This window comes from Protopterus annectens, chromosome 17.part0 (assembly GCF_019279795.1).
Source record: "Protopterus annectens isolate FY-2018-M chromosome 17.part0, PAN1.0, whole genome shotgun sequence".
Classification (NCBI taxonomy): domain Eukaryota; kingdom Metazoa; phylum Chordata; order Ceratodontiformes; family Protopteridae; genus Protopterus; species Protopterus annectens.
The window spans coordinates 308,446,215-308,467,524 of record NC_056751.1 but is presented as its reverse complement, the minus strand read 5'-3'; the positions used below and the strand labels follow the sequence as shown (position 1 = coordinate 308,467,524).

Here is a 21,310-nt window from a genome sequence, read left to right as displayed (position 1 = left end):
CATTTTGCTGGCTGACACGATATGCAGTGATTACATATGGATAAAAAGGAAACTGTCTTGATGAGCTGTGGATATGAATAGAATGAAAAGACATCTGTAGTGTTATTTCTGACTAACCTGCAACATCTGTGGTATGTTTACAGAAACCTATGACCTCTGAGGATGCCCATACGTTGTACGTTCACTGACTAATTTACAGATATTTTAGAGTTGTTAGCGCATGCAGTCTGATAGAAACATGAGGATAGTTCAGTGTTTATTGTACTATGTTGCACGAGTGCATAAGAGTTCATTTTAATATGCTGACTTTTTCTTGCACTGTTTCTATACAACTACAATTATGTGTGCTGCATACCATATTATGAGAGTACCACTATTATGATGCATCTCACTGACTGTGGTTGTATATGACCGGCAGCGGACATTCTTGGAGTACACACGCTCATTCTGTTAAGATGTGCATCTAACTGTGGAGCACCATTACTATGGCGCATTGCTTGCGTGGTTGCCCCCGACTTGTTATGATACCCACTGCCATGGGTATACCACATGACCTATGCAGCTTTTCAATAGATAGCACACGTGACGATGATACTTCTTACAAATTACATATTCAGACATTTTTTCATATGTATTCTAATCTATTCATAACAGAAATACAAATGAAACTGCCTGCTTAGCACAACTTTGCAAAGAAAATCAGAGGTGAGATAGTCAACTGACATATGTTTGTAACTTCATCATTACCACTATGCAACCCTCCAGATAAAGTATTATACTTGCATATCACACTGTCTTCCAGATGTCAACCAGAAGTAGGGAAGACAATTTCATGCACACAGAGAATGAAATTATAATCAAGGTTCCTTCCTAGCATGACTGCAGTCTTCTTGGATGGATGGGCAACACTGTCTGGGGGAATGAAGTGCGGACAGACCTTCCAAACATGAGCAATGCTTTGGCCAGTCAGACTAGATTCATTGAGGCCCGTCAGTGATGTTATTCTGGCGCGATCCTCAGTCCAGCTACATCACTTTGATCAGACTGCTGCTATGAGAGGGCGAGGAATGCCACTGGAGGCGAGTCACACTTGCCTCCCCACATGAGATAATAGTGTTACTAGCCTCAATTCATACCACCAGACATATGTTGTCCTCATGCTTAATGTTGACGGGTGTAGATTCTGATTACATCATAGCTGTGGTCCTGTTCTTACTGACTAGTAGTCCCTCAGGTATTTTGCCACGTTGCAAAACAGCCCTCAGACCACTTTCCCTTCATATTCCAGCATGAAGGGCACTACCAGTGTGTCACCGTAATGAGGGATCTGCTGAGCACACCACCTGAGAACCCTTTCTTTTGATGTACAGTTTTGCATCAGGTACAGCAGGTGTTTTAAGTGTAAAGTGGGTGCGGTGTACTGTACCGTGATGCAGGGGAAATTGGCTGTAGCACAAAATTCAGTCTTTTGAAAATTAAGCAGATATTATATTCAAGTCACATTATTTGAGTTTCCAACAGAGAAGTGGTTTTATTTTTACTTTTAAGTTTCATTCTTGGTTCCCTTAGTCCTGTGACTTTTACTCTCCTTTGAATTCCAAAACAGAAAAACATGGAGTAATCCCTTCTTATTAGGCTTCTATTTTTACAGCTCATCTCAGCTCTCGGAGTTTCACTTTTACTCGGTTTCAGCTATCCATTTTTTTGTGCTCTTCTTCTGGCATAGAAACCATTACTGGATATGCAAATACTTCCCAGGGCAAGGGAAGTGGATGCAATCATTCAACTTGGTGCACATTGCTTACATGAAATGCAAGAGAATTTGAATGGCAGCTGCCTGGGATACTCCTACAGCATCTCCCTTATGCTGCTGAAATGTCCCAGAGGGTATACCTAGACTCAGACAAACTTTTGTTAGCGAGTGTAAAGTAAAAAAAAAAAAAAAAAAAAACCCACGTCAGTGTGTGTGTGTGTGTTTATGTGTGTGTGTGTATATATACAAATATGGAGTGAAAGCAATTGAGCAATGGTTATCAGCAGTTAAGCAGATTGCATATCTCTTGACCTTCTAGCTCAACACAGAAATTGCAAAGTTGCTTGAACAACAGGATCTGTGTTAGCATGCATGTTCTGACCCACAACTGTGTTTCAGGGTGAGTGGGTGGGGTTTAAGATGGATCCAGCAGTGGGATCAACATTTAAGAGGTTTGCATACCTCTCAACCTCTTAGCTAAAGGGATCATTGGGGAAATGTTTCAGTTGATGTTAGTGAAGTGCTTGGGCTGACATGGACAAACTACTAAAGGTGTCTTTCAGGAAAATGTTTCATTTGGCATCAGTTAAAGTGCTTGTGCATACACAGAAAAACTACCAAAGGGATCATTATGTGGGAATGTTCCATTTGGTGTTATAGAAGTGCTTGCATACATGCTTGCATACATGGAGAAAGTACTGGAAGGATCACTAGGGGGAAAAAATTGATTTGGTGTTAGTAAAGTACTTGTGCAGATATGGACAAAATACTGAAAGGGTCATGGGGGAATGGTTTCTTTTTGCGTCAGTAAAAGTGTTTGGAGAGGCATGGACATACTACTGAAATGATCAATGGGAGAAATGTTTTATTTGGTGGTAGTGAATGACTTCAGCAGTAATGGACCAACTACAGAAGGGATCATTTGAGGAAATGTTTCATTCAGTCATCAGTGAAGTTTTTATGCAAACATTTTTGTGGGAAATGTTTAATTTGGTGTCAGTGATATGCTTGTGCAAACACGGACAACTTACTGAAGGGACTGTTTTGGGGAAATGCTCCTTTTGGTGTCAGTGAAGTGCATGGACACATACGGTGAAACTACTGAAGGGATCGCTGGAGGAAATGTTTTCCACTTGATGAGAGTTGACTGCTTATGGAGACATGGACAAACTACTCAAGTGATCATTGGGGGAAATATTTCATCTGGTGTCAGTGAAGTTCTTGTGCAGGGCAAGGACAAACTGCTAAATGGATCACTGGAAGAAATGTTTCATTTGGCAAATTGGCATCAATGAAGTGCTAAAGCCTGCTTTAGTTCACTTACTGAGTATGGTATACCTGTGTCATGGGACTGAAAGCAGTGTTTTACTAGACTTATTCTGGAGGACCACAATCTTCATATTAGCTACATGCTAATTTATATCAAAAAAATCATAGACGTGAAGTAATCAGCATTACTTATGTCCCCAGTTCAGTTCTAAATGGTGTCACGTTATCTCAGTCTGTACAACCTGCCTGTGAATTTTGATACTACATGTCCTCCCACATCCAATGACAACGTGCAGTGAAATTACACTTCTTCACTTGCTCATACTGTATTCTGAGTCCATGTGCCTGACAGTACATGAAACTCTGTTCACGGAAAAGCTCCAAACCTACTATGCCTCTGCAATGAGGCTAAGTGAGTAATTTGCAATGAAGCTAAGTGAGTAATTGAGGAAATTATTGATTTTAGGCAGTGTGGCATGTCTAACCACCTTCTCAGTACATGAAACATTACTGTTGGCTTACACTATATGTATTTTTTTTCACATGCAACATGATTTGGGAGAGCCTTAGGAAAAAGAGAACATTCCCAAATGAAAATAAATAGCTTTGGGTAAATTCTAAGTCGTGGTCATTAAGGTACTGGGGATGTTTTTATCCAAGTCTCACACTGGATTCATTATCCAGTCATCTGTTCCGATTCACAGGCAAGTAGTAGGATAGCAGTTAGGATAGGAGGAGATGAGATAACAATGGTGATGTATAACCAATCTATAAGAAAGTCCCCAGAACATATGGTATTCCTGTAGAAGTTTGGGAGTTAGAGGGAAAAAAACTGAAAGATCTGGAAGGTTTTATTTAACAGTATTTTAAGAGGAGGACAAGTACTAACATCATGGAAGAGAGCAGTGATAACTGTAATACCTAAAGAGGGTAAAGATCCATCAGATCTAGCTTCATACAGGCCCATTTCAATACTAAACCATAGTCTCATACAGGCCCATTTCAATACTAAACCATGACCATAAAGTGTATGTCTATAATGGCTAAAAGAATGGCAAAAAGTGACATTGATAACGATACACATGGACCATTGTGGTTTTGTGGTGGGGAGGGAAACTTTTGACAACATTCACAGAACACTGATGACCCAGAAGGAAGCAGAGTGTTAGAAAATACCACTGTTGTTGGTCTTAATGCAAAGAAAGCATTTGACAGAGTAGGCTGTAACTTTAGGAGCAGAGCAATGGAAGCATTTTCATTCCCTGATAAAATAAGATTAATTAGGATACATGAGGGTACGGAGCTGAAAACTGAAGTGGGCAGGGGTGCTCTCCGACAATCACTGCTTGAGCCTTGGATCCAGGCAGAAGTGTCCTCTCTCTCCCCTTTGCTATTTGCATTTTATTTAGAACCATTGGCAAAGAAAATAAGGGACTCAGAAATTCAAGGATATAATTGGTAAGGTAGTCAAGTAACCGTGAATTTTGATTGGGACAAAATGAAAAGCAGTGATGCGTAACAGAATGGTGATAAAGCTGCAGAGAGTAGCATCAGAAATGAACTGAAGACATGCAATGCAATGTATGAAAGCATCACCCATTGGAATCTCACTGTTTGAAACTGTTGAAAAGCAAGAGGAGCCAGTCAAGAGTATGTACTGAAGAAAACATTACATTTAGCTTTCATTACTTTATTGCAGTGATGTGAAAGAGGTGCATGATGCAGCTGAAAGTGGCAGTTCTGTCATTTTTCTGTATAATCGCAGCCAGTACGGAAATTTGGATCACAGGACTAATAACTTAAGCAATGAAACAACAAGCTGCAGGTATACTTGGAAATGCAGAACTCAGCACAAAAAAATAAAAAGTCAAGGGATAGTAACAGGAAAAAAGTTATATAATACTTCTTTAGAGAACAGTACTATCAGACATTATAAAATGCTTTTATTCGCATTCAGAATGAGAAAAACTGCACAGATTCTTAAAATACATAGAGCAAAAGAAACGGACAACAAACAAATCCAGTAATTAGCAAGATGCAATGCCTGTACTACAAAATGCATTCAATGTGGATTCCAAAGTAGGCACTAAGTACCATGAAATACAAGGAGTAGAGAACTCCATGTTGACTAGCAACATGCTTTCTACAAAAGTAGCAGCCTATATTAGAATCCATGAAGTACTATTGTTTGGCAAAGACAAAAGCCACTGGCTAAGCTAATTAATATCTCAAAAAAGACTGAATAACTGTTTACTAATCCTTTCCACAGAAACTAGAAGTCAGGAGAAGGCAAGTTATTACAAACATTTAGAAGATACCTTTCTTTGAAAATAAAAAGCCACAAGCTAAAATAATGAAAAGCTCAACCTAAAAGGTGTTGTGACCAGAACAGGAAAAAAAGGAGGACTGTGATTAAAAGGCTAAAACTACCTGTAGGTACCCTCTCCCTACCCTACACAGAAAAGTCTCGAGCATGCTCAGAATTACATACTGCTCAAGGTAAACATTGCAGAATGAAAACAAAGAAATGCTGGGATTGTCCCTTTAAAGACAAATGGGTACAGCAGTTTGAATCTCACACCTGCATCTCGACATTCCCTGAATACAGGAATGAATTTACTCCTCTTCTGCCTGGTGTACAATGAGTAGTCAATCTCCACAAACACTCTGCTGTCTCCCACTGTTAGAATTTTGCCCTTCTGCCACAGTTTTGTCAGAATCAATTACTCCTGCTAATAGGACTGCATCTTTACTATTAAAGGTCTAGGCTGCTTTCTTATTGCTAGGTTTGGTGAATACACACAATGCGCCCTTTCAACTAAACTCCTGCTGTGAAATAGCAGTCCAGTTGCTTTATTTGTGCTTTCATAAAATTAATGCAGTCTTTTCCTTCCAGCTTCTCTGGTACAGCTTAAAGTCTCAGGTTTTCCCTATGTGCTCTATTACTGTTCTATTTTTTGTGAAACATCTGTTCCTGAGCAGTCTCATATTCAGCCAGCCTTTTCTTCACTTCGACTTCTGACTTTTGGAGCTTTATTATCTCATCTGAATATCTGTTTATAACTTACCTTTTTTTCCAGCCTTTTCTTGTTTGTGTTGATATATTCCCATCAGCATTTTGTTTATTTTAACCAGGTCTGTATGCAGTTGTCTTGTATCCTCCTGTAGGTTACTGGAAGTCATATGTCTGAAGATTGCATTGCTTTTTGATTAACAGCTACAGAAAGAAAAGTTGTGTAAAATCTTACCACAACCATAGATGTCCTTCTCTTCCATGTTGCAGTATACTGCATATGGGTTTATCCCTCCAGTCTCTAGTACTTACGGCCAGTATCCAAAAGCTTTCAGTCCTCCTGTGGTGCTTCAGACGTGGACGAGAATACGTGGGCCATAAAGATGACGTTGGCACGCACCAGCCCTCAGAACAGTAGCCCCATTCGGAGCCAGTCCTGTAAGGGCAAAGCCATGCCATATCATTACCATCCAGAAAGGGAAGTTATTAGCTAAGAGGGGAAGGAGGGTGGGAAGGAATACTGCAACATGGAAGAGAAGAACATCTATGGTTATGGTAAGATTTTACACAAATTTTCTATGTCCTTCTATTCCCATGTTGCAGTATTCTGCATATGGGTCAGTGCCAAAGCTCACTGAAGTTGGAGTGGTGGTCTAGAGGCAGATTCCAGGAATCCATAGAGGACAGCCCTGGCAAACCCTGCCCTGGACCTGGAGACAAGTTCAAGCTTGTAGTGCTTGGTGAACGTGTGGAATGAGGACCAAGTAGCAGCTTCCAAGATAGAAGAGGTATCCAAACCCCTGAAGAAGGCTCCTGAAGATGCCATTGCTCTTGTGGAATAAGCTTTAACTGTCCCTTGCAGGGTCTTACCATGGAACTGGTAGCAGAAGGTAATGGCTTTTGAAATCAAAGTAGAAATAGTCTGCTTGGTAACAGCCTTCCCCAGAGCTCTGGTGTGAAAGAATACAAAGAGTTGTTCAGTCTGCCTAATAGACTTGGTGTTGTGCAGGTAGAATCTGATCTGCCTGTGAACATCCAGGGAATGCAGCACCCTCTCACTGTCTCCTTGTGGGTTTGGAAAACAAAAACAGGTAGCTGAATGGCCTGATTAAGGGGCAGATTACTACCTTGGGCATGAAGGATGGATTTGTCCTAAGGGTAACCTTAACTTTATGGAAAACTAGAAAGGGTGGGGGTAGCCATAAGAGCTTGGAGCTCGGACACTCTCCTGGCTGAGGTTAGAACCACTAAAGACAGATTTCCAGGTACAGAGCTTTAAAGAGGCTTTGTTAGGTGGCTCAAAGGGAGGTAGTGTAAGCTTCTCTAGCACGTAGTTGAGGTTCCCAAGGAGGAGGAATGGGTTTCCTGGGGGGCCTAAGGTACAGTACCCTCTTTGAGGAAGAGTTTGCAAGTGAGTCTGGATGCTAATGGGGGTCCAAAAGCAGGCAAGCGGAAACAGCAGACAGGTGGGCTTTGATGGATGAGTAAGCCAGTCCAGACTGCAGTAGCTCACACACACAGGACAGCACTAGAGGAGTTTCACTGAGAAGCGGATCCAGCTGTCTTTTATGACACCAAGTAGTGAATCATTTCCACTTGGAGAGAGATGATTTCCTGGCCTCCTACAGGATATTGAGCACATCTTCATTGTAAAGGTGTCTAACTGGGATCAGAATCCTATCAGCCACATAGTAAGGTGCAGCATCTGCCACTACGGATGGATTAGTGACCCCATGTGCTGTGTGGGAGGTCCACTCGGGGGGGGGGGTAACTTGTGGTGATTGCCCTTGGACAAATGTAGGAGTACAGGGAACCAGTGCTGTCTGAGCCAGTAGGGAGTCGCCAACAAGATTTTCAGGTTCTCCTGCTAAATTTTTAGCAGGACCTTCTGAATGAGAGGGAAGGGGGTGATGCATATAGATATTTCCCCTTCCATGAAATTGAGAAGGTATCTGTTGCCAGTGGCTATGGTTCGAGTGCCCTGGTGCAAACGCCAGGAAGTTGCCTGTTGATGGTGGAGGCAAACAGGTCTATTTAAGGTATACCCTACCTGAGGACCAGATCAAGGAAGACATCTCTGTGCAGCATCCATTCATGGTTGTTTGTGCTGGTTCTGCTCAAATAATCTGCCTGTTTGTTGTGGAGAGAGGGAATGTAGATCGCCTGCAGGGAGATTCCCTGTGAGGTAGCCAATTCCCATGCCAAAAAGGCTAACCTGCAGAGCAGGCAGGACTTGGTCCCTCCCTGTTAGTTTATATACCACAATACAGTCGTGTTGTCTGTGTATATCAGAAGAGTCCCCTGAAGAATGAAACGTTGAAATGCCTGGAGGGCTAGAATTGCCCATATCTCTTGGGCATTTATGTGCTCTGATTTTAGGTGATTTGGCCACAGGCCCTGCACCTGTCTGTATCTGAGGGTGGCTCCCCATCCCAAGTCTGAGGCGTTTGTGTGCATGACCTGAGTGGGTTGTGGTGGTTGGAGAGAGAAAGACAGAGCGGGAGGCCTGGGTTGCGCTGTACCTGATCCAACCACTATAGTATTTCCTTCTGGATGACATTAACAAGCAATAATCAAATTAGAAGGACTGAAAAAAGGTTCCCCAATGGGGTACTTATATGAACAACAGGTACGACTTCAGGTAACAGGAAACCTGGCCTACGACTGGCGGCTGAAAAGTTCTGAGGGTTGGTGAGTGCTGACGTCACCTTTATGGTCCATGAAATCTCGACCACGTCTGACGCACTACAGAGAGACTGAAAGCTTTTAGATACTGGCCGTACGTACGCGAGACTTAAGGGATAAACCCATATGCAGAATACTGCAACATGGGAATAGCAGAACATCTTTCCCCAGTCAGTGTTTCTTACTCACTTTTTGTACCTGTTTTTTCCAGGTCTTTGGTATTTCTTTACTCCTGGCAACCAGGCAGTGCACTTACTAGCCAGTTACTGAAATTTACCCATAAACACAAGTCTACTGGCCTTCTCCTCTGAGTTTCTGTTTTCACACTGGGAGACCTAGAAATAAATTGTTACTCAGTGTGCAGCGATCTTGGAGGTCCACCCTTTTTCCCTTACAGATCAAGTTGCATGGGGTCTATATTTGCAGTACAAATCTATGATCAGTACTGACTGCCCTTTATCCAACAGGAACATAGCTGACACCTCTGAGATAAATTTAAGGTCTCCCATCCAGTTGTCCAAGTTATGCTTAAATAGGGTCATTTAGGAGCTCTGTTTTATGTGAAATGGGAGTATGTTCCAGAGAAGTGGCAATCTGAGACATATAGCTGTCTCTTCAGCATGCCCTGTTAATGTCACAAGCTAGGTTAAGATCCCTACAAGTGAATCTTGCCCCATTTGACCTGCAGATGTACAGGATTTTCAATAGGGCAGGGTCCAAGAATGTTCTGTAGGCCAGGCACAAGCAGCCTATAAGACACAGAGTACAGTGACAGGGCCTTCAATTTGTCCAGTAGGTCAAGTGTTGAAGGCCCTGAATTTTCTTTGTGAGAAACCTCTGGGGTCTCTCCAGCTGCTGCAGATGTCTGGTCAAGTACATAACACAAGGGAGTGCTGTACTCTACTAGTGGTCTGATGAGGGATGAGTACAGGGGAGTTGTAATATCCTTAGCTCTGGATGCAATGCCTTTACTTATGAGATGTGCAACACAGAAGGCCTTCCTTGCCACTGCGGACACATGGTGATCAAAGTTAAGGTTGCAACCAGCCTGTGTTTCCAAATCTCTCACCACAGGGTTTGAGCTACCCCTCTACTGTTACTAGAATTTGCTTGGCCTTCCCCTTTGCGGAAAGGGATAATGCATTTTTTCTGCATTTAGTTTAAGCCCGTGACTTTGGCACCAATCATTTTTCTGTGCAAGCCCTTTTTGTAACATGTCATCATTGAAGAACTTAATGGTTACACCCAGTTTGCAGTCATCGGTGAACTTGGTAAGCCACAGACCATCTACTTTCACCTTGACTTCTGAGAAATAGATTCCAGACAGTAGGGGTCCTAGAAAAGATCCTTGGGGTACACTAAAGGTATCTGGCCTGCTGGAAGAGTTGGAATCCCCAACTTTGAATGCTTGCATTCTGTCGGTGAGCCAGTTGGCTACCCATCTAGTGACATACAGGGTAATTCCCAGCTGGATGAGTTTCTCAATGATCCCCGAGTGAGGGATTGTGTCAAAAGCCTTGGCTAAGTCAAGATAGGCTGTATGCACTGTTTTGCCTTCATCCAGGGCTTTGGTGACATTTTCAAAGAAGTCCACCAGTTTTAATAAGCATGATAATGAAGTCAAATTGGCTCAGGTCAAGAGTTTGAAGGTCACCTATGTCTTGAAGATCAATGAAGATTCTCCCCATGGCCTTGCAGATAAGGCTGGTTAGGCTTATGGATCTATAGTTCCCAGGGCCGGTTGATAGACCCCATTTGTGCAAGGGAATTACTGCTGCTCTTTAAACACTCTGCTGGGACAAAGCCAGTACTTAAACTACGGTTGTAGAGAGAGTGCCAAGTGGTTCTGCTACATCCTGTTTTAGATCATTTAGTAGGCAGCCTGGGATGTTATCTGGTCCCATACAAACTGTATTTCTGGCCTTAGAGAGTGTAGTTATGACCTGCTCTTTTGGAGATACTAAGTAGAGGACTGGTGACAGGTAAGCTTTGGGGTATGTCTGGCGGGGACAGGCTGATGAAGTTTGCACCAAATCTGTCTGCTAGCAGATTAGCAATGTCCTCAGGGTCAGTACAAGTCTATATATACACTGCCAGTCTATACATCTGTATAGATGTTTATACAGGGCATTTGTGTACAACTCTGTATAGGAGTCATTGTTGACAGTGGTAGCAGGGGGGTTGTAACTATGCCACCTCTTAGGAGGCTATAGTTTGCTTTGTAGAAAATGTTCATAGTTTTGATCTTTGGAGGGGGGGGGGGTAGGTATAGTTGTTACTTCGAACAAAACTGATTTCTAACCAGACTTTACTAGGGAAGGCAACGTACCGGGGGTAGTGCAGAGACACCCTATGCTGATGAGTACTAAGTATAGGACCATTTGAACCCCTTGTGGGGGTGCAGATTATCTGTTCCAGAGCATCTGTATTAAAGTCCAGGAACCCTGGGACAAGCTTGTTCTCATATGTTTGGATGTATAGTGAGTGACTCAAATAGGTCCATCTAGGCAGAATGGTTCTCGTGGTTCAAGGTGGGACATCTACAGCTAATGATGATACAGAAGGGGGTTTTACCTGCAGTTAGTTGTACTTTGGTGACTCTAGGGAGTCATACTGTTTCACCAGTCTTCAGGTGTATTCATCTTTAATGAAGATTGATACACCTCTGCCTTTGTTTCTTTCATGCTTGTTTTGAGGTCTGAACATGTGGAAGGCATTGTAGCTTTGCATGGCTAGGGTGCTCTCTGCGATCTTGAACCATGCGTCTGTGACTGCACAGACATCGGCATCTTCCAAGGTAAGGAGTGCTTCCATCAAGTGTTGTTTCCGATTTAGACTCCTTGCATTAAAGCACCATAGCCTTCAGTTTGTCTCTAGTGGATTTTTTATGTTGGGAATTATGTTGGCAGAATGAACATACTCAGGACCTACGGCAGACAGTTGTGGAGGGGGAAGACCAGAGGGGGAATGATGTCCCATCTCCAGATATATGGAGAGATCTCTCCACTGCCTCAAAAGCAGAAGCTGATTGAGAGCCCAGGACTGCTCAAACAGGAGACAAAACCAACTGTCTGGAGAACACCAAGAATTCTCCATGACCCTGCCTTCACACAGAAGTCAGAGACGAGCTGTTTAGTGCCGAAGCCATGAAGGGAAGGGACAGCTCAGAAAGTCACAGAGTTGAACCTTTATCTCTAGATCTGGTGTAGAAGCTATGGCTCCGAGATTCCCTCCAGGTCCAACAAGGTCAGGGCCAGACAGCACAGAGAATGCATTAGAGCCTACCAAGGCCAAGCCTCTGGATCCAACCTAGACAAGATCCAGTACTTCCAAAGCAGAGGGATGGATCAGAACAGGCATTACCAAGGGAGTTTGGTCTGGACTGGTCAGAGGTTCAAGGTTCCAGCAAGAGACAGAGCCAGTACTATTACTAACTGAATTAGAGTCCTGAGAACTTTTTTATCATCCTTTCCACATCTGATTTTAACAGGCTCTTGGTAGACCTGAAGGATGAGGAAATAGAGATCTAAAAACTCTACATGGGGTTTACTGCAAAACGGAGTCGGTAGCCTGGAGAAGAGCAGCTGTAGAGAAAACAGAGGCTTGTCTATGGGTAGGTGACTTAGCCATCAAAATTTTCGAAACTAAAGGAGTGAACAAATCCAAGGCCCTAGAAATTTTGGTCAGAGGAGTCAAAGCTGGAGCCAAGAGAGGATAGCATTTAGGGGAACACTTTAACCCCCTTGTTTTTTATTTGGATTTCTCTCTCTCTCTTCGCCCAATTTCTCTGCTGGTTTCTGAGCGGAGGGGAAGCCCCAGACACTGAAAAAGAGTAATTAGGCAACAAATCTTTAAGAGCTTATTTGTTTTTGCACTCATCCAAGCCCCTGTGGTTGGAGCTGGAAAAAATTTCACACTCCACCTCAATGTGTGTGGCCCTAACACATGCATGCACCCAGCGTAGGCATCCAAGTTAGGTATTTTGTGTCCACAAGAACATTTCTTTTTAAGTCAGTAGGCTTGTCAGACATACTAGAAGAAAACAAACTGACCAATCCTGAATAAAAAACTACAGTAGGAAAACTAGTTTAGGAAAGTTTAGGCAAGATTACTAAGCAATAGTAATTAAGACCGTTCCAACAAATGGGATAAGAATTACCAGCAATAGTAAAAAGACTACTAGAAAAACTCGAAGAAAGGGGAAAGGTGTGAGGCCTAACAAAACGGAACAGCAGCCCTACAATATACAAAATTAAAGATATAAAGAGCTTTTTTTTAAACAGGAAAAATAGGGGAAGCACAAAAATGTCAAAAACTCCAACAGAGAGCTGAAACAGTCAAAACTAAATAATTTATCTAACGTGAGCCATGTCAACCACATCTGACTGCAAGAGCGGCAAACAAGATCTAATCTAATTCAGGGCTTGGGAGAAGATTATGGGTAAGGGGTGGAGCTTGAGCTACGGATCAAAAGTCTGAGAAATGGCTGAAGTCAGATGTGAGGTCAGATCCAAAACCCAATGGTTGAGGAACGGACAAAAATACATCAGATCAAAGGCTATAGCTGTAAATTATGTACCCACAAAAGAAGCACTTCAGCAATACCCATACTTATGGAGACATAAGATGAGGTATGGGATATGTGGGGAAGAGACTAAACAAAAAATACAAAAACTAAGAAAGAAGCAGCTCTTGTTTACCGATATGGATAGCAAGATACAAGCAATAAAACATTTTTAGCCCTTTCAGTTTTACACACAGGTCAGGCATATTCTTATCAACCAGATGAAAAGTTGTGGACAGTAATAAAGAATGGAAGGATTATATTTGGGAGGGGAAAGGGACAAGAATCATGGGGGGACAAGTTGAACTTTCCAACAAAACACGGAGGTTTAGGACTACCTGATTTGAACAGATTTAAACACAAGGAGGCTAAGAATTACCTGATTTGAAGGTATACTTTAAAACTGCACAATTAAGGCTCTTGTACAATACCCAATAACAATACAACAAAAAAAAAGAAGGAAACTGAATGAAGCGGACTTGCAATGACATTTAATGCTGAATGCTTTCGTCAGTAATAAACTAAGACTTCCTCAGAACAAATACAACTTCCATCACAGCATTAATACTTTTATAATAAAAACAAGTCATCTGATTTAAGTAAAATTAAATAGAGTAATTAACATCCAATTACCTAAACACCATAAACCACAGGAATACAACGATACAAAAATACAGAAATAAAACTTGCATGCCAAATACACCACACCTTGTTATAATAAAATAAAATAGGCATGCTCTGACAAAAAAAAAACTTCACCTCCCTAACACATGAAGCTGGATGTTATTAAAATTAAAAATAAAGTTTACAACCCCAGAATAATCTTAGTAAACCAGGGCCTCTAAAGGGTACCCAGACAATCAAATGTGGTCTTAAGAATGTAGATGTACTCATTCATAAAAATTCAAACTGTAGGTTACCGGGACAATTGTAAACTAGCCCCTTTGACACTAAGAAAAAAAAAAAAAAAAAAAAAAAAAAAAAAAAAATCGGCTTTCGGTTTGAGAACACTAGTTATGGAAGTGACTTCGTTAAGACCTGGATAATGTGAAGCATTACACTTCAGTTGCCACATTAACTTTTTATACTCTAGAAATAAATCAACCGGTTCACCTCTTGGCACCCCTTCTAATTGATCAATAGCTGTAAATTTAAACATATGGTTAGCAAAGTCACAAATGTGCGTTGCTAACACATTATTCCCATTCAATTTCTGGATGTCACAGATGTTGGCAAGTATGGTTCCTAAATCTATTAATGGTCCTTCCTATATAAAAACATTAAACAAACAAAACGTGGAGAACAGACCATAAAAACGGGTAACTAGTAAATGAAAAAAATGGTCTGAATGCACCGGAAAGCAATGAATAATTTATTCCACAGATAAATATAAGCACTTTCATCCGGCCGTAGTGCTTGAAAAAGCCCAGCACTACGGCTGGGTGAAAGCGCTTGTATTTATCTGTGGAATAAATTATTTATTGCTTTCTGGTGCATCCAGACCATTTTATTCAGTTTCTATATAAAAACGTTCACAGCTTTGGCATATAGCCACAAAAACTAGGACCTTACTGTGGCAATCAAATTTATGCCTTAACTTCACATTTCCAAAACCTTTTATATAACACACAGTCCCCTTCAATAATATACCAACACTGGGGATAGTGACCACATTTTTTCATACCCCCACTTCAACTCATACTCGGGCTTCTCTCAAAATTTTTCAAACAAAAGTCCTTTCTATAGACCACCAACGGTTTAGCCCCTACCCTACTTAAATGATCACTGTCTGCCTCAAAAATACCCCAATTCCTAAAAATTATGTCTCTAATGCCCTGGTAATGTAAATTATAGGATAAAACAAGAGCATTACTATAATGATTGGGGGCAATACTCTCTGAACTTTTTTTATTAGGTTTTTATATGTTTAGGAAGCGTGTTAATGTGAAAAACAGCTTGCATGCTTTCAAAAAAACATTAACTTTAGCCATAATAAAAAGTGCACTGGCCATCTTTAAATAAATAAAACTGAATTAGACACTGTGGTATTAAAGCTTCTCTATCTTACTTCATAATTCATACTTTATCACTGAAATGTTTGCCACTGTACCTTTATTTTTTGCAACTCATAGGTGGGTACTAGGCTAACAACCACTAGGGCCTTTTTAAGCCTAGCCAAGGACCCCAAAATTTCTGACAAGTTCTCTTACCCTTGAAAAATGCTTGGGATATGAAACATTTACATGCAGGGACCTGGGAGATGAACCCTTTACAAGTTGCCCATGTCCATTACAGACATGGCTAACAAACCAGAGATTAATTTTCTGTTCCCCATTCCAATGAACTGGGCTAGGGATGGAACTCTGCTTCACACAGATGGGCAGCCTGTTCCAGGGAATGGGTAGTCTCTGGGTTTTGTACCCGTCTCTCCAGCAGGTCTTACGTCACAGGCAAGATTTATTTCTTTAGAATGGGCAATTCTGGTTCACTTTGTTTTTTGGATATGCAGGAGGTTCACCAGGATGGGGGTCTGACAATGCATTCTATGCCAGGCATAAATCTCCCCTTAACAGCCTGTAGGAAATAGAACACAAGGATAGGGCTTGGAGGCAGTCTGCTTAGCACATTACTATGGCCAGAATTATTTTAGTGAGGAACTTCTGTGGACATTCCAATTGCTGGATGTGCCTGGTTAGGAACACACCAAAGGGACTTTGTACTCAAAGGCCCAATGAATGCTGAATATGGTGGAACAATGACCTCTCGACTTAGATGCCACACCTCCGTTTATAAGTTGCACAACATAAAATTGTTCTTCCTCACTACTGTACACACGATAGTCGATGGCTACTAAGGAGTACAAAGGGTTAGTCCAGACAAAAATCACTTTAGCTAGCAAATCTAGGACATTCTCTCTCTCTCTGATACCCTCCCTGTCAGAGGGATACTACACCTTGCTGAAGTTTCAAGTACCTTATTCAGTTAAATAGGTAGATGGGCAAGTGCTTTTGTTATAAGTCTTGACTAAGCCAAATTGGGTTGGGTCAAGGTCTGGAGGTTTCCTATGTCATTTCTGCTCATTTCCATCATTTCTTTCTTATGGCTTGCATAAGAGACAGACTTGTAAGTTTGTAGTTTCCAGGGTCTATAGATGGCCCACCTTTGTACACAGGGATGACTGCTGCTGTCCGTCTGTGCGGCACACAGTTATTTTGGAGGCTACAGTTAACTAGCGATTTCAGAGGGCATGACAAGTCGTGTTTCATGCTATTCAGAAGGCATCCTGGGATTTTCTCTGCGACCACTGATGCAGTGTTCTTGGCTTTAGAGATAGCATAGAGGACCTTTTCCCTAGTGATAGTAGGGGGTGTTATATTTGATGGGATTTCCCGAGGGGAGGTTGAGGGGGGAAAAGGGGTAAAGTTAGAGCTGAATTTCTCAGACAGTTAAGTTTGCTATATCTTCTGGCTCAGTACAAGTGGTTCCATTAACAATGTACTCTGCATGCAACTGTGTACGGTCTTTGAGGTTGTGGACATAGCAAAACAATGCTTTGTGGTTGTCCTTGTCCTTAGCCTGGGAGGCCAAATTTACTTCAAATTTAGCTCTGGTAGACTATTTGTCCTCGGAGTTGCTTGTTTAGTGTTATGAGTCCTTTTATCTTGCTTGGTGCTGCTACACATAATTTTGCCTTGATTTTCTTCCTTCTGTTATACAGCTTACTGATGATGTGATTCTACCAGTGTGGCTTGTCTTTGAGTTAGTTCTGTACTTACTCCTAGCATGTACAAACTGCCTCTATGCAGCTTAACATGCTTTTATAGGGTTTCTGTCAACAGTTCCTCATAGGCAGCAGTGTTCTCAAGGTTTATGGGGGCTTGAAATGTTGCCAGATTATCACTTAACAATAGGAAGTTAGCCTTAGAGTAGTTCCGGAACATTCCAGGGTTAGCTGGGCATTCTGGGTTTTATTTTTAACAGAGACTGTTTTTGTGGTCTGACCTTACCAGTCAGTACATTAAACTAGGGGGTGTGCAGTGCTCTTCCCATATTAATGAGGACCAGATTCCATATGTTTGCTCTGCTGGTCAGTGTACTGACAATCTTGTCCAGAAAGTATGCATTTACAAAACCCAGTAATCTCTGTCCCTGCACATCTGGTGTCGCACATGATTCCCAGTTAATGGTGAGGTACTTAAAGTTGCCCAGGAATATGGCATTGGATTTGATGGTAAGTGTTTCCAAGAAGTTTAAGTACATGTTACGGGTTTCCTGGATCATACAGGGGGACCTATAGATTGCAAGAAAGTGGTATGCAGTTTTGCCAATGGTGATTTCAATATGGAGACGTTCAAATGTATTTTTTTTTTTTTGTTTGTTTTTAACCAGCCTTGACGGATATTTTTAATGCAAATAGAGACACCTCTACCTTCAGTTCCTGTCGGGTTTATATTGGATGCTCGAACTTTCAAAAATTGGAGCATCATATGGTTGACACCATATGATCAAACTTTTGAAAGTTTGAACGTTTTAACAGAGATCTCCGTGCAGTGCGGAATGGGAAGATTTCCCTTTTCTGCACTGTAGTACGATCTTGGAGTTGGTACATTTAAAGAGCAGGGAGTGTGGGTAGGGGGTGCAGGGAGCTTGCCCCCCCTGCTTAAAAGGTAGGTTACTTGTGTAGTTTATTTTATTTTTGGATGTTTGAACTTTTAAAAGTTTGATCATATGGTGTTGACCATATGACACTCAAACTTTTAAACATTCAAGCATCCAAGATAGACCCGTTCCTGTCTAATAGCTGGTGTGCTCTCCATGGCTTTAAACAATGCCTTCATGACTGCACACACATCAGCATTCTCTAGTGTGTGGAGAGCTCACAGGGAGTAGAGTTTCTTGTTTAGACTCCTAGTGTTAAGCAGTAACAACTTTAGATTTTTTTTGGTTTTAATTTGCTATGTCGGAAGTACTTTTGGTTTGGCATTGCCTAAAAAGGTACCATGGGGGAGAACAATGTCTTTGCCAATATTCAAAAGCCTACAGGGGAGAGGTGCAGACCATCGGGTCAGTTGACAATTTCCTTCCATGCTGACAAATACTGCATCCCCTTAGAATGACATCAGAAAAAGACAATGATTAAAGTCAATCACCTTCTGTTCGTACTGTGTCATCATCCTTGGAAAAGGTAAAATGTTGCTCAATGCTGGGATCATTCTAACCTGAGACACGTACTTCAAGAGCTCCATTATGTCTCTTCTCACATAGTCGGGAGGCACATCTCTGGTCATTTACAACCAAATGGACTATGACTGTCATATTCTACTTCTGGTCCAATAACGTGTGTGTGTGTGTGTGTGTGTGTGTGTATAATTTGGTGGATACTCACCTCTGGTAAACAAATGGCCGTCACTTTCTCCTTACTTGTCCTGGTGACAGGGACATCGATGTGTCACACAACAGTCTCTCCAATGACCAGAATGCTGGATTGCTTGGTGGCTTGCCACAAAGGCTTAGAAGTAGAAGCTCTATGAGTTGTGGTTGTACATGTTGAGGTGGGTGCTTTAAAAGCATCCATTTGGGGTTACTGAGGGCCATGATTTGTACTTGGTCTAAGAGGTTTTTGAGTTTTAGGAAAGTCACATTTAAGTGGCTCAGCATATGTGGTTCTATGAGTCGACTTTGCACTGTGTGTGATTGGTGCAGCGTTTGTACTACTGACAACCTGTGACATTAGGAGTGCTTTTATTTAAGAGCTCTACCTCCAGTGACATTGTACAAATACATCACTCATATACCTTAACAGTTTGAGAATTAGCTGGGCATCAGTAAACATAAGGCAATTTCTACACTGCATCAGGATGCTCATATACACTAAGCTGGTAAAGATTGTGGGAAAGTTCATATCCACGTTAACATGCCCTTTATTATATTCTCACCACAAATGTCTAAAGTAATGTCAGAAATATTTGGCTTACAACTCTGGAAACACTGCTCGTCACTGCAAACTAGTTGCCGTATGTGCAACCAGGTACTGGTAAAATTTCAGGGGTGGTTTTACAGGAAAGATGACAACTCAAGGTGCTTGTGTCTATAGAAGGCTCTGCCAAATACTTGGAGAAACTACTGAAGTAAACCCCAATGATTTATGGCTAAAGCATTTAGGGAGAAATTCTAAAATTAGGTTAAACAGCTGCTAATCAAGCCGTACTTACTGTAAAGAAGTTGCTTTGTCAAGACTGATGATTAGTGGGGGTTCACTTAACTGGCTACCACTACTGGCTGGGATACAATGCCCCTTTGGTTCTTCCCTCACCAGAAATAAAACAGTAGCACTAATACCAAGAACAGAAGCAGGCCACAGGGTCTTCGGTGCTCAAAAGTCTTGTCCAAGACAATGCAGGGGTCTGTAGGCTTGTTAGAGCCTATTCTTGTTAAGATACCCTGAACAGCAACCAGACGTATCAAGATCACCCCACACAGACACTCACAGCCCAGAGACAGTCAGGAATCAATGTCCTCTGACCTATATCTCACCAGAAGCAAAATGTAAGCACAAACTCCGGAATGGCACCTACAAAGCAGTTTTCAGGCTTTCTAGTGAGCAACAGTCTCCAGGAAATAATGTTTCTATGCTCCTTCTCTCACCAGCAGTTAAAGACAATCAATAATCCCAAGATGACTACCGAGAGGAAAATGTGGCCTCTCCAATAATCAATCAGTGGTTTTGTTCCAGATGTTACAGATTTTAAAGGTAAAATGTAAAGAAAGGGTTAATATCCTAAGAGATGCAATGTGCACTAGGCAGGAAGTAACTCGAGCTTTAGCAATCTAAGGGAAGAGCCACTAATTTTATAACAGGAAGGCAGACTGGATGGAGCTGGGCACTTAGTATTCTGGCACTATGAAATACAGTGGGATGGACAATACATTTAAATAGATGAAGGGGGGTAACTTCACAAAATGATAATTTTGTGCTTACAACAGCCAATGAAAAAGGATAAGCCTAAATGCTTACAAAAACACTTGCTGATATATTAAAGGGAATTAATCTAGGTTTTCCCTATTTTTAAATAAAGAGAATATATCTTAATTCTACATACAATATAATCAGTGCATCACTGCACCTAATCCCACCCCAACACAAGATCACAGCATAGTAACATTAAACTTGTTTCTGTCAAGCCTTTCTTGTTATACTGTAAAGTCTATATGTTTTGCACCTAAAAAAGTAGTTGCTAATAACACACTGTCAATGAAAAGTCTCCCCTCACATTTAAAATCCCCCCCCCCCCCCGAGTACACACTACTCAAAACTGCTTTACTATATATATAGTGGTTGAGATCATAAAATGTTTCATACAAATATTAATAAAAACAAAAACTGTTCTACTTAATTTTCTCTTTGTAATGTCCTTCTAAACATTAATGGTAAAGTGGGGTATATGCTCTACAGTCCACCCACAAGTTTATCAAAGTCAACAAAAGTCCCAGTCTTTTTCAATGCACTTTTTCTTGCAAAGCCATACTTCATAAATGTGACTGAAGCTTTACATTCTCCCACTGATTTCAAAGTTGATGGTCTTTCTCCTGTTAATCCCCATCTCCGAACACCAAACTCTGGTTCAAGTCCAAGGTACTACCGATTCTTCTAGTCATCTCCTGTTCTGTTTTCTCTCTCTCCTCAAGCATTTTCCTCTGGAACACTGCAGTAGGTTTTACTGCTATTTGAGTTCTACTGTCAAAAGAATGAGAAGCACACATACCTTTTCGCTGATTACATTTTTTTTTTTTTAATTTCCTCCTTAGTCTGTTCTGCATCCAAAAATGTCTCTGACCCTCCAAGAAAAAATATTCTGAGGACAGCTGAATATAGAAGCTTGAATCTCACACACCTGCCTCTTGACATTTCCTGACTGCATTATAAAAGGGTAACAATAGCGTAAGTAACCCAGGTGAAATTCTACTGACAGAAAGCTTCTTTTTACTAGGACTGACAATGCAGGATTCTCCAAGACATCATGCAACT

The 21,310-nt window shown here is 41.4% G+C and overlaps 1 protein-coding gene across 1 annotated transcript in view; it reads right to left on the bottom strand.

Annotated features, from left to right (window-relative positions):
* Positions 1–21,310, bottom strand: part of QSER1 (glutamine and serine rich 1) — a gene marked incomplete at its 5' end in the record, with an annotated part of 2,529,639 nt that overhangs the window by 2,251,798 nt on the left and 256,531 nt on the right. The window lies entirely within an intron of this gene.